The 13,018-nt window shown below is 47.9% G+C and overlaps 1 long non-coding RNA gene across 1 annotated transcript; it reads left to right on the plus strand.

Annotated features, from left to right (window-relative positions):
• The first annotated feature begins 242 nt into the window (after window positions 1-242).
• LOC136793586 (uncharacterized) lies at window positions 243-11,392 on the plus strand. The gene is made up of 2 exons (XR_010839083.1): window positions 243-778; window positions 10,277-11,392. It is a non-coding gene; the product is annotated as an uncharacterized lncRNA (long non-coding RNA).
• Window positions 11,393-13,018: the final 1,626 nt, after the last annotated feature.

Genomic DNA, 13,018 nt, shown 5'->3' on the forward strand with positions numbered 1-13,018 from the left:
GATATTGCGGAAACTGCTCACGTCCTGTGCTTGAAAAGGAGCACCTGAGAGCAGCTCGCCCGTCAGAATGCCAATGGTAATAGTACTCCAAGACCGAGCGAGAGCTCAGCATCCAGATACCGGCTCTTTCCCTTAAATACTGGACTCCACATACAGCTATTCTCAGAACCAATCAGAAGCATCTAACAGAGTCTGTTTCCTGGCGTCCTTTGTGCCGTTTACAAGGACAGCCGTCCCCTTACCTGCGGTTTGGCTCTCTGCGGTTTCGGTTACCCACGGTCAACCACGGTCTGAAAATATTAATTAGAGAATTCCAGAAATAAATAACTCATACATTTTAAATAGTGCGCCATTTTGAGCAGCATGATGAAATCTCGCGCGGTTTTAAATCCCGCCCGGATGTGAATCAGCGCTTTGTTGGGCGCAGCTGCCTATTGGTCACTTAGGAGCCGACCGGTGTCAGATCAACCAACAGCTGGGATGTCTCCGGGCCTGTGTACAAGTCACCCTTATTTTACTGAATAATGACCCCAACGCACAAGCGTGCTGGTGCTGGCAATTCGGATGCCAGCCAAAGAAACTGCTCCCTTTAAGTGAAAAGGGGAAAGCTCTGGATGTAATGAGAAGAGGAAAAAAAAAAAAAATTATATGCTGAGGTTGCTAAGATCTACAGTAAGAACAAATCTATCCGTGAAATTGTGAAGAAGGAAAAAGGAGTCTGTGCTAATTTTACTGGCATACCTCAAACTGCAGAAGTTACTTACGACCACAGCACGTGGTAAGTGCTTAGTTAAGACGGAAAAGGCATTCAATTTGTACAATAAGATACCTTGAGAGAGACCCATTCACATGACTTCTATTACAGTATATTGTTATTTTAAATTTTTATTTTATTTATTTATTTGGCTGCATTGGGTCTTCGTTGCTGCACACAGGCTTTCTCTAGTTACAGCAACCGGGAGCTACTCTTCATTGAGGTGTGCAGGCTTCTCCTTGCAGTGGCTTCTCTTGTTGCAGAGCACGGGCTCTAGGTGCGCAGGCTTCAGTAGTGGCAGCACACAGGCTCAGTAGTTGTGGCGTGCAGGCTCTAGAGCACAGGCTCAGTAGTTGTGGCTCACGGGCTTAGTTGCTCCGCGGCATGTGGGATCTTCCCAGCCCAGGGCTCGAACCCGTGTCCCCTGCATTGGCAGGTGGATTCTTAACCACTGAGCCACCAGGGAAGCCCTATTTCAGTATACTGTTACGATTGTTCTATTTTATTATTAGTTATTGTTCATCTTTTACTGTGTCTAATTTATAAACTAAACTTTATCACAGGTATGTATGTAGAGGAAAAACATAGTACATGTAGGATCTGGTACTATTCATGGTTTCAGGCATCCACTGGGGGTCTTAGAACGTATCCCCTGTGGATAAGGGGGGGGGAATGACTGTAAATCAAGTAGCTATTCATTGTCTATTCTGTTCCTCTGAAGTGTAATTCTGCTTCTCTTTATCATGGACATTCATCTCTGAGAGTTGTATCTTAAGAAATCTAGTCATCTCTCATTCAAAAGCCTTTTGCTTGCCGAGTCCAACTCTCCATGGACAGATTCACACATGTGGTTAATCCTTCTGTGGAGGGGTCCTCTCCCCAGCTCACCATGGCCCCTTCCTCTGAGACTCTGTGCCCCTAATGAAGATGGGGGTGCTTCCAGCATGCTTGTCCACCAGTCCCCGGCTGCAGCTGGTTGAGCTGGGATGGCCATCTCAAGGTGGGCAGCCAGATTCTTGCCTTCCTGGCATTTGGGATTTTGAATCGGTATTCAGAAACCATGAACTGTTGCAGCTAGATCTGCAGTGAGGTGGACTCTGGTACTGAGGGGCGACTGTCGCCACCACGTGCACAGGAAAGCAACCAAGGCTGGCCGGCCACGAGCAGACCCCAGACCGGGGAACAGCCAGCTGCAGAGACCCTCCTGTCTGTGCTGTGGAGCATTCCGTGTCCCGGGTTGCACGCTGGCCCTCGGACTTCATGAGCCTCACTGTGTCTACCAGGGAATTCCCCTTTTTCTACTGGAGCAGGCTCTGCGGTTACTTATAGTTAAGACACACAGACTCTCTCTCACACCTGCTCGCCTGGAGAGCAGGTTTTCTCCAATCATCGTCCAGGGTGCAAACAGTCTCGGGAGGAAGTACCTGGTGACGGAGAAAGGAGACACCCACTCCCCATCACAGAGTCACGCCGCAGTGGGTGGCAGAGGAGGCAGCCAGAGGCTTCCCTGATGGCCCCTGGGTTCCCCGGGAAGCGACTCTGCAGTTTGGTGGGCAGGCTGCGGGAAGGGAAAGAGGCAGGATGAAGAACTGAGCTGCGATGCCGCCAAAAACCAGCCTCCGCCATCCCCACGGGGAGCTCTGCAGTGTAGACGGCCTGTCGGGGTTGCCCACATTGGGCGAAGACGTCCCAGCCTTTATACCCTCGTATCCATGTCAGTCACTGGGTGTGGGTCGCCTAGCAAAGGCAAGCCCTGGGACAGGGAGGCCCTTTACTGCTGTAGGCTGTCTGCTACAGGCCTCCCAGCAAGGGGGCAGCAAGTCCTTCCCTGAGGGCATCCCCAATACCTGACAACTAGCTGGGCTCCTAATGTGGTGTTTATTCCCTTGTTAAGGTCTCATTCCCGCTAGGAGACAGCATCTTTCTCGTTCTATTCTTTCTTACCCTCATGCAATGAGAAATTGACACAGGCGTTTACCCAAAGTACATTAAACCATCCCCAAAAGACCAGGACCTGTATGTAAGAAATATGGGGGAAACCACCAACACTTGTCCCATTTTTACTTTTGCCCCTTTGCCTCTTCTCTTTACTGTACTATTTCTCCCCTTTTTTGGTTTTCTTCCTTCTCTCCATTCCCGCCTTCTACAGGTCAGAGGTTTGTTTTCTAAGAGGATAAGCAACAGGCTGATTTGTACTAGGGGGTGAGTGACGGCTAACTGATCATTCCTGTCCAATGCAATCTTCTCTATTCCTGCTGTGGTCCAGATGTTCATTTCACCTCTATCTAGACAGTCTTTTACTTGGTCTCCCTTCTCCATTTCTTCCCTAGTCCACCTCGACCACTGAAGCCACACGAATCAACTTTAAATATCACTTTTGTCACGTCACTCCCTTGCTCAGTGTCTCTTCACTACCCTACGTGCTTAGTCCAAGGGGCACTGGACCAGAAGTCAGAGGCCTGAGGGGCTGCATAGCTTAGAAATGAAGAGCACATGCTCTGGAGTCCAACTGCCTATAGGGTGAATCTCATTTGCAACGCTTTCTGGCTCCGTGGCTTTGGGCAAGCTACTTGGACTCTTCTGCCTCTGTTTTTCCATCTGTGAAATGGAGGTGAAAGCAACATAACCAGCTGTGAGTATTTGATTAGATAATACACTGAAAGCATTTAGAATAGTGGCTGGTACACATTACGTGCTCTATAATGTCAGCTATTAGTAGCACTGTTAGTACTATTATTACCACTCATTCATAACACAGTATTATTAGTACTATTATTTACGGTATGATTCCTACTGGTAGTAGTACTATTAATCACTGAGTACCAAATAACTGAGTGACCTTGACCTTGAACAAACCACTTTATCCTACTGAAGCAGGGGCTTCGGTTTCCCCACCCTTAAATTGAGGGGATTGCCAAGTGTCCCTTCCAGTCCCAGAATTTTGTTTCTCTCCTCCTCTTCACGTCCTTCAAGACCCACGCCGTCCACGCACATTACTATGTTATTGTATGGTGGCTACAATTTCCGGCTCACCCTTACAGAAGCCTTCGTTCCCCCTTCTGCCCAGCTTAGAACTGTCCCTGCACCCCTCCACGTGCTCTCGGACTTACTAGCTAGAGGACAAAATTTGGTCTCTGTGATCTCTGTGTTTGCCTGTAACATCTGGAGCAGCTCCTTCTTCATAGGCATTCAGGAAGTTTTCGTGGGCCAGACTGATGCCAAGCGCCGAATGTCTTTGGCCACTTTCCAGCTGTGTGTCTTCCCTGCCTCTCCCCCTCTGGAATCACTCCCCCAGCAGAGGGCCTGGAAATGCTCTGACTTTTTTCAGTTGCCAGTTTAATTTGCCACCATCCGTCACAAGGCAAGTTCTCAGGGGCCTGGAGCACATCTTGCTGGGGCTCCTCGTGCGGGCGCATTCACCTCCAGGCAGAGAGGGGGTTCACATACAAAAGACGACCAGGACCACGGTGGGAGAGAGGAGGAGGTGGAAGCTGCTGGAGACACACTGTTACAGCCTCCGGTTTCTGAGCTCTCCCCACTCTGTGGGCACTGATAGAATTTTAGGAGCTGTCATCTAAGCATTCAGAAAAACTAGTATCCTTGAGTACAGACATCTTCCAGAAAGATGGCCTCCTAGATACATCGTTTATTCTTTCCTAGGTTAACGCCTGCGGCACCCACCACGAGTAGTTTAAGGTTAGGCGCCAGTAACAGAAGGAATTGACAAGAAGTTGTAAGATCCACACATGTGGGGAAGGGAGGTCGGAAATGCCATTTTTTTCCAGAAGCATCAATGATAAAATCTGTAATATCAGATAAGGAAGCCACCACAATGTGAATGAGTGGAGCAGCCTTGGACCAGTATCCTCTGGCGAGAAGGTCAAAAATATACTTACAGGGCTTCCCCGGTGGCGCAGTGGTTGAGCGTCTGCCTGCCGTTGCGGAGGACGCGGGTTCGTGCCCCGGTGCGGGAGGATCCCACGTGCCGCGAGCGGCTGGGCCCGTGAGCCATGGCCGCTGGGCCTGCGCGTCCGGAGCCTGTGCTCCACGACGGGAGAGGCCACAACAGTGAGAGGCCCGCGTACTGCAAAAAATATATGTGTATATATATATATATATATATACTTACATATATTTCAATCTGTGTATATTTGGGCCTGTTGACTGGCCATACTGGGTAGTTTGGGGGGTTTTTTGTTGCTGTTATTGTTGTTGTTGTTGTTTTGCCGCATCACTCGGCAGATGGGATCTTAGTTCCCTGACCAGGGATCAAACCTGTACCCCCTGCAGTGGAAGTGTGGGGTCTTAACCACTGAACCAGAGGGAAGTCCCCACTTGCTAGGGTTTTAAAAAACATGTATCCTTTTTAAGACCTAGCCAGATTTCTGGCAACTTCAACCCTCCAGAACAAAACCAGGATCCCAGGGTCGGGTAAAAATATCACAGCATCACTGCCTCACTGTAACACCAACTGGTGGTAAAGAAGGAGTGGAGGAGGAGGAGAGAAGCATTCAAGGAGTAGAGAAGCACTCTGGCCTAAGGGAACTGTACACTCACAGCATCACGTTCATTGTGAAGACCATTCAGTCTTCTGAGAGCCCCTTTTATGCTGCAGATGCAATTCTGAAAATGAATACAAACCAGAAGGTCACATGAATTCAAAGTCTGGCATTTCCCAGATTCATCTTGCCAACCTCTACAGCCAATGCTAATCTCAGTTGGTACTGCCCGGTAATTCCATCCCTGATTAATCTGATCAAAGGACTTGTGCCCAGTGTCTCTTGTTAACACATCATGGTGTGGTCCCTAACCTAGGGTTTGCTGCCATCTCTGCCACAACACGATAGAGGGGCTACAGACTGACTCTTGGGAGGGTGATCGCTACCATCTAGCCTTGGGCATTTGGGAGAGGCTCTATGTGCTGCGCTGATATCCAACCTCCTGAACCCTAAGCGGGACGTTTTATCAACTTCACACGTTCAGAGTAAAAGAACAAAAAAATCTCTGAAGGAGCCATGTTATGCTGGGGACAAGCCACTGGAGCTGGGGCTGTGCCTTCCTCAACCAGGAGTGTCCCACCCATCCTCTCCTCCACTCTTTCCAAGAAGAGGACTGACCCATCACTTTTCCAGGGTTAACCCGCCCCCTCTCACTTTCCATCCCACTAGCTCTTACCTCTTCTGGGAACTTGAATCAGAAACCACTAAACGACTCTCTCACCATGCCTCCTTCGCCCAGCCCCCGGGCATGCTCCCCACTTCCTGGGATAAACAAGCCCACCCAACCTGTCCTCTCTCCCCCGCTTCCACCACTCTGCTACATGGAACCCTTTTTCACTCCTTTAGGTGTACATTTTTTTGAAAAAAGCTGTTAAGAATCATTAGGTCTGTCTGAGGACCCTCTCTTTCAAGGTTGCACCTTGCAACCTGCTGCAATTCCCATTTCTCTTCTGAAGTTGGTCCCTCAAAAGCCACCAGTGATCTTCCAGTTGGGAAATTTAATGACCTTTTTTTCAGCCTTCGTCTTGGTCAACTCTGCAGCTTTTGGCATTCCTGCCAGCATGTCCTCTGCTCTCCTGATTCCCAAGACATTCCACTCTCCACGATTCTCATGCTAATACCGTGACTACCACTCCTTCCTCCTTTGACTCCTCTTCCTCCTTGAGCCCCCAGCATGGCATTCTCCAAAGCCCTGTCCTTGCCTTGTTTCTCTCCTTTAACTTTCCTTTTTCAAGATTTCAGCATTTACCTCTTTGTCCATAACTTGTGATCTTCATGTTCAGTTCTGAAGGTGCTACTGACCTAGAGATCTCTATTTCCACCTGCCTCATGGACATTTCCGTTGTTCCCTTCCATACACCCCTCACAATCAACAGGTACCAAAGTGAACTCATCACTTTCCAGCCTAAACCTGCTCTATTCCTGCTTCTGCTGTCGGCACCAACATCCATCCTCACCCCCGAGCCAGGCTCAGCACTGTCTTTCCTCCACCTCTGCCCGGGTCTCATGATGCCCTGAACTCCATCGACAGCTGCTCTGCGCCAGCTTTCTCATACCCACTCTCTTGACCCTCTTCCCACACTCCACTGTAACTCAGGCCTGCACTTTCTCTCTTCTGGAGAATTAAGTGGTAGGCTAACTTCTTGGGATTAATTTGTGTGTTTTCATGTTGTCATTTCCCTCCTCCATTCCATGAAGACGGCTGAACACTTGGTGCATCCTTGCCTCTCATAAAATCCTTTCTGGCTTTTATTGGAGAAAGCACACTTAATGCCTTTGTGGGCAACAAGGGGACAAAGGAGATGCTTTCAAGGAAGGAGGAGGAGAGACAGGGAAAGACTTACAAAATAAAAGAAGTGGAATCCTATTCAACAATATAAAGGTAATACTCAGCACCGAAAATGAATACTGATATAGACAAGCACGTGGAGGGGTCTCATATATACAATGTTGAGTGAAAGCTGAAGGATTCTATTTATAATAAATTCTAGAACAGGTACACTAATTGACAGGGACAGCACTCAGTAGAGTGGCGGCCTTGGGGTAGGGGGCAAAAGGGAGCTTTCTTGAGTGAGAGGAATGTTCTGTATCTTGGTTGGGCTGTGGTTATATGGCTATTCCATTTATCCAAACACATCAAACTCTACACATGAAGTCTACAAATTCCACTGATTGCCAAGTTTAATAAGAGGCCAGAGGGCTCCCCCGGTGGCACAGTGGTTAAGAATCCGCCTGCCAATGCAGGGGACACAGGTTCGAGCCCTGGTCCGGGAAGATCCCACATGCTGCAGAGCAAGTGAGCCCGTGCGCCACAACTACTGAGCCCACACACCGCAACTACTGAAGCCCACGCACCTAAAACCCGTGCTCCGCAACAAGAGAAGCCACCGCAATGAGAAGCCCGCGCACCATAACAGAGTAGCCCCCGCTCGCCACAGCCAGAGAAAGCCCACGCGCAGCAACGAAGACCCAACGCAGCCAAAAATAAATAAATAAAATTGAAAAAGAGGTCAGAGATTGGAAAGGGTGATGGGAGGAGTTACCTGAGTATTTCTGATGGTAGCACCCTGAAGAGGAAACACCACTCAGAGGAGAGGGCTTTGTGGTCTTCAGGGAACCTGGACCTTGGACTCCAAGGGTCCTAGACTTAGGAAAGCTTCCCATACCCTCTGCCACAGGAGACCACTCAACTTTACAGATGTCAGTGCAGCTATGATCGAGTGGAGGGTAGGGGTCCTTCCCAAGCCTCTCAGGTACCTCATTAAGTTTCGAGATTTGAGAGCATCCTTGGGAAGGCAGGAGTGCCAAACAACGATGGAGACTGAATTTCCTATCAGCCCAGCAGAATGAAACTGAAATCTCAACCTGAAAGAAAGAGAGAAATGGGCATTTCGTGTACACCAGGCTTGATGGACTGAGAGTCATACCTCCTACAAAGGGAAAGACCTCTGATTTTTCTCTCAATCAATACTTCCCATCCACTCTGATAAATTAATCTTCCTCAATCACAGTTGGGGGTCATGTCTTTCTCTGGCTAAAGTCTTCAATGACTCCATATTCCTTAGAGAAAACAAAAGTCTATATCTGTTGGCCTGAAATTCAAGGGCCTCTTCAATCTGTCCGCCTTCCCAAGCTCATTAGCCACAACTACTCCTCAGTCAGGAGAGAGTGAGAGGATGCTATGTAAGAAGAGACCGTAACACCGCTCAGAGGAGCTATGTTGTCCTGTTGCTAGGACGTCACACGCTTCCAGACCATAGTTGCTCCACGCACCATTTGGCCAATATTCAGAGAAAGTGAACACATTAATACTTACCTAACCCAAATATAAAAACAAGTGTAAATCTCTCAAACATTGGGATCCGTTCCAATCACATCTTTCATAATAGCCACACACAGTAAATGTTTATGCACGTGTGAGTTTGGGGGATGCGTGAGACAAGCCCAGGCTTTGGGGTGAATCCCTGCCCCGCTCTGAGGGGAGCTGTGTATCCAACAATCCAACACGTGCACACACACCCATTCCAAGCAGCTGATTTATCTCAGGAAGATACACTCTTCCACTTGCTCTCACTAAGCTAGACACTGAAATCCACTCAATTTAGCGCATGGACATATGTTGTAATTCTGACCATGGAGACGTAAGGAGAACTCTTCTGGGAGGCGTGTAGGAAATTGCCCGTTTTCTTAAAAAAGATCATCCAGGAAGAGATGTCTCTTCTGCTGCTGGATGTGATTATGTCTGGACAGGAGACCTGAAAAAGCAACCATTCACTGTCAACCATGGGAAGAGGCAGCCCAAACACGGAGCCTCTCATGCTGAGACTGGCACGGCAGAAAGATAGGGAAAACAGGGTCCCTGATGAGGTCAGTGGATTATCGGATTAATCAGTCCTGGAGTGACCTACCTATAGACGGCTTCAATACAAGATTACATTCTTATTTATTTAGTTAATCCATTTGAGTTGGATTTTTCTGTTAACATGTATCCAAATGGATTCTACCTTGGTCAAGTCTTTCACCCGTGCTCAGTTTCATTTTTCTCCTCTGTAAATGGAGCTAGTGATGCCCAATTCGTGGGCTGATTCTGAGGATTAAGTGTGAAGTATCAAAAACACTGCCCAGCACAGAGTAGGTGTTCAATAGATAGTAATTTTTTATTTTGTTTTGTCTTTTTTTTTTTTTTTAATTTGGCCATGCTGCACAGCTTGCAGGATCTTAAGTTCCCCAACCAGGGATTGAACCTGTGCCCTCTGCAGTGAAAGCACAGAGTCATAACCACTGGACTGCCAGGGAATTATAGTAGCTATATTACTGGCAGTAATACATATAACTGGTAGTTATATTTTTAACTAGTTGTCAACGTTGTTTACCAGGTAGCAAAAAATATACTCCTTTAAACACTTTCTTTTTTCAACTGTTTTTTTAGTATTTATTGAACAGAATTGAATCTTTCTGTGGAAAAATTCTCAAAACCAAGGCTTAGGATCATGACTGGGAATCTTCATTATCTTTCACAAACACGGTGCATTCAGGCCTTGCTGACGTGTGTAGATTCTTCCTGTCAAATATCAGAAGATGAGCTCAGGACAGGTCAGAGCATCTCCAGCAACTCCCGTGGTCCTGAAAATGAAACCCACTCCTGGAGTGATACTGGGGGCGGCAGGACTGGGCACTCAGTGTAGAGAGAGAGCCAACCAGGAAGAACAGCATCCTGGAGATGTTTGGGTCAGCATCAGGAAACTCCATCAGGAGCCGCATAAGACAGTGATCTGTAAAGCAATGGTTGTCAGCCGGGGGGGGGGGGGGGGGGGGGGCGGGCAAAGATGGGATAAAGACAGCTGGAGACGGGGAGTGGGTTACCACCTCACACAGTTTTCTTCTTGAGAACGTGGCTTCTCTCTCTCCTTCGCGTGGAGAAAGGGACGTGTTCAGTTTGTCCCCAGACGCTCACCCAGGCTGGGGGACCCGCCCTAAGAGAATGTTTCCTGATATTTGGAGATGTCTGCATCTTATCCTCCAGGTGGATGTCTGCTTTGGCGACGTGGAAGGTGCGTGAGGTGGGGTCTGCAGCTCGTCGGGGCTGCCACAGCAGGGGTGAGCTTCAGAGAACCATGCGCAGGACGCCTCCACGCAGAAGAGCAGCAGACTCCCCAGGAGGCTCTCCACCTCGCAGAGCCCGGCCTGGCCTGCCGGTCCCCCGTCTCGCCATAATGAATCTGTAGGATTAGAAACCTGATCGGCAGCAGCAACAAGGAGAGAAGAGAAAACTCTCCGACCTCCCACCCCTCGTGGAGCAGGTGCCGGGGAAGGGGACAAGGGGAGAGAGCTCGGGCCCTGGACGTCTTAGCGTCAAGTTGCTGGGGCAGCCCTGGCCAATCTGAGCTGTGGTAAAGGACAGGGGTTTTGAAATGACTTGAGACTGCAATTTTAATAACACAACCAGACCACAAAACAGCGGATCCTGAGGAACGGAACAGCACTCGTCGAGACTGACTCTCTCCTGGTTCCTTCACGCGCGTTCTGTGGAGAAAAATAAAACCGTTCCAGTGTACGTCACTGAAGTGATCGGGCTTAATCAAACCACTTAGTACATCCAGAGGAATGTGAGGACAGGAACACAGGTAAGTCCCTTGTCACTAGCTCAGAATCTAATATACTGACATTCATTAGGGAGAAAACACTAGAAGAGAGAGCTTTCAGGACCGCGTGCCAGGCAAACATGAACTAAGGGGCACGACCACGAGGAAGGAGCACGGGTTACGCAGCGTGTGCGCCTTTACCAAGTCCTTCCTGGTTACTCAAAAGGCTTTCTCTATTGCTTCCTATTTCTGCTGGTTTTATGAATCCCTGCATACCTAAGTTGCAAGGAAAAGCATTACTTTAGGCATAAGATGATCAGCGACACCGATCCCCCAGCAGCCCCTGAGAGCCAGAGACTTTTGCCTCTCCATCATCCTCTACAGAAAGGGCAAGGCCCGCCTGGAAGGCAGTTCGGTGAATTGAGACTGTTTTGCTGCTGCTGTGTTGAGATCTATTAATGCCGTCAGTGGTTTTCCTGAGCTGTTTTTAATTAATGGTTTATTTCAACCAAAGTGGTGGATGAACAAAAGTAAATACGCAAAGGTTTGAAAACAAATCAGGTTGGAGTGAGGAATTGTGCATTTACTCCTGCACATTTTCAGCTACCAATGACATGCTGTATTTCCTTAGAGGGCAATCTGACGGTTTATCACCTCTTTGAGTTCCTGTGCATCTCTTTAACCTCTAGTGATACTATTAACGGGGGGCTTATTTGCACTTACCGCACGTTATGACAAATACATCTATCCACGGACATTTAGGTGACTGCAGACAGACGGAGCTATAAAAAGCTTCAACTGCACCGCGCCTCATTGCCTGGGTAACTTGCACTTTGTTAAGCAGAGGTAGAATTGTGAGGAAGAGGATACCACAATCTGTAAGGTTTCAAACTTGGAGAAAGTCTCAAAGAAATAGCTAAGATGTGAAGCTTCTTTGTGGAAAGTGTTTACTGAACATCTACTATATGCACAATGCTGGTCAAGACACTGAAAAAAAAAATCAGATGGAATTTTAAGCACAGACGCCACCCTCCAGGAAGAGATAATACTTTGTGGAAGAAAAATTATCTACACACAAAACCATTAAAAGTGAAAAAACAGGATACATGGATATATGCAACATATTATGTAAATACATTACACATAGATTTAATGCTAAATTGAGAATTGTCAAAGTGGACATCTGTCCTAGCCCAATCAGCCTAAGGCTTCCAGAAGCAAACCAATAGTCTGACAAAGTCAATAGTCTGACAATATCCTTTGCTATGAAAGTACCTGCACATGTACTGCACATGGAGGAAATGCTGAAATTACCAGTTTGGGTGGAAGGGTGAAATTTAAATAAATCAACATTGTGATAGGCTCAGAGCAAGGCAGGGCTCTGTGTAAATGGCTGAACATCAGGGCTTCCCTGGTGGCACAGTGGTTGAGAGTCCGCCTGCCGATGCAGGGGACACGGGTTTGTGCCCCCGTCCGGGAGGATCCCACAGGCCGCGGAGCAACTAAGCCCGTGAGCCATGGCCGCTGAGCCTGCGCGTCCGGAACCGCAACGGGAGAGGCCGCGTCAGTGAGAGGCCGGGGTGGGGGTGGGGGGGCTGAACATCAGGTTTGGACAACAAATTGGACCTAGGGTTCTATATCCTTCAAAACAAAAGTTGATATGTTCAGTGCTGTGTTCCCAAACCCCTATTTGAAGCTCTGTCCCTCATTTGGAAGCCAAGGCAACTTTTGTTATCAAAGCAAATTACATAAAAGGGGGATGTTTCATCTTACTGATATAATTTCAAATAGCAAAATTTCTGATAGTCTAGGATATTTAGAAAACAAAGTTTCTCAGTGAGTAAGAAAGCAACAGTCACTCGAAGAGAGTTGTTATGACACATTACAGCTGCAGCATGTCCATGGGAGAAATACTGTTTCCTGTTAACTCTGCAGCTGGCTTTATCTGTGCCTCACGAAGGGCAATGCAGATTTGTATTTTCTCAGTCTGAGCTAATTTTTGCTTTCTCGCCCCCATTACGACCTGAAACACACACTGTGCTGCATTTCGTTAGTAATGTTCAGGGCTGTGTCCAAGTTAAGCTGTAACTGCAAAGTGCCCTGTATCCCCACCAAGGTCCTAGCACAGTGCCTCCTACGTGATGGAGGCTCAAAAATATTCTTTGGACTGAATTTGATTATCA

The sequence above is a fragment of the Kogia breviceps genome, chromosome 2 (genome assembly GCF_026419965.1).
Source record: "Kogia breviceps isolate mKogBre1 chromosome 2, mKogBre1 haplotype 1, whole genome shotgun sequence".
In the NCBI taxonomy this organism is placed as follows: domain Eukaryota; kingdom Metazoa; phylum Chordata; class Mammalia; order Artiodactyla; family Physeteridae; genus Kogia; species Kogia breviceps.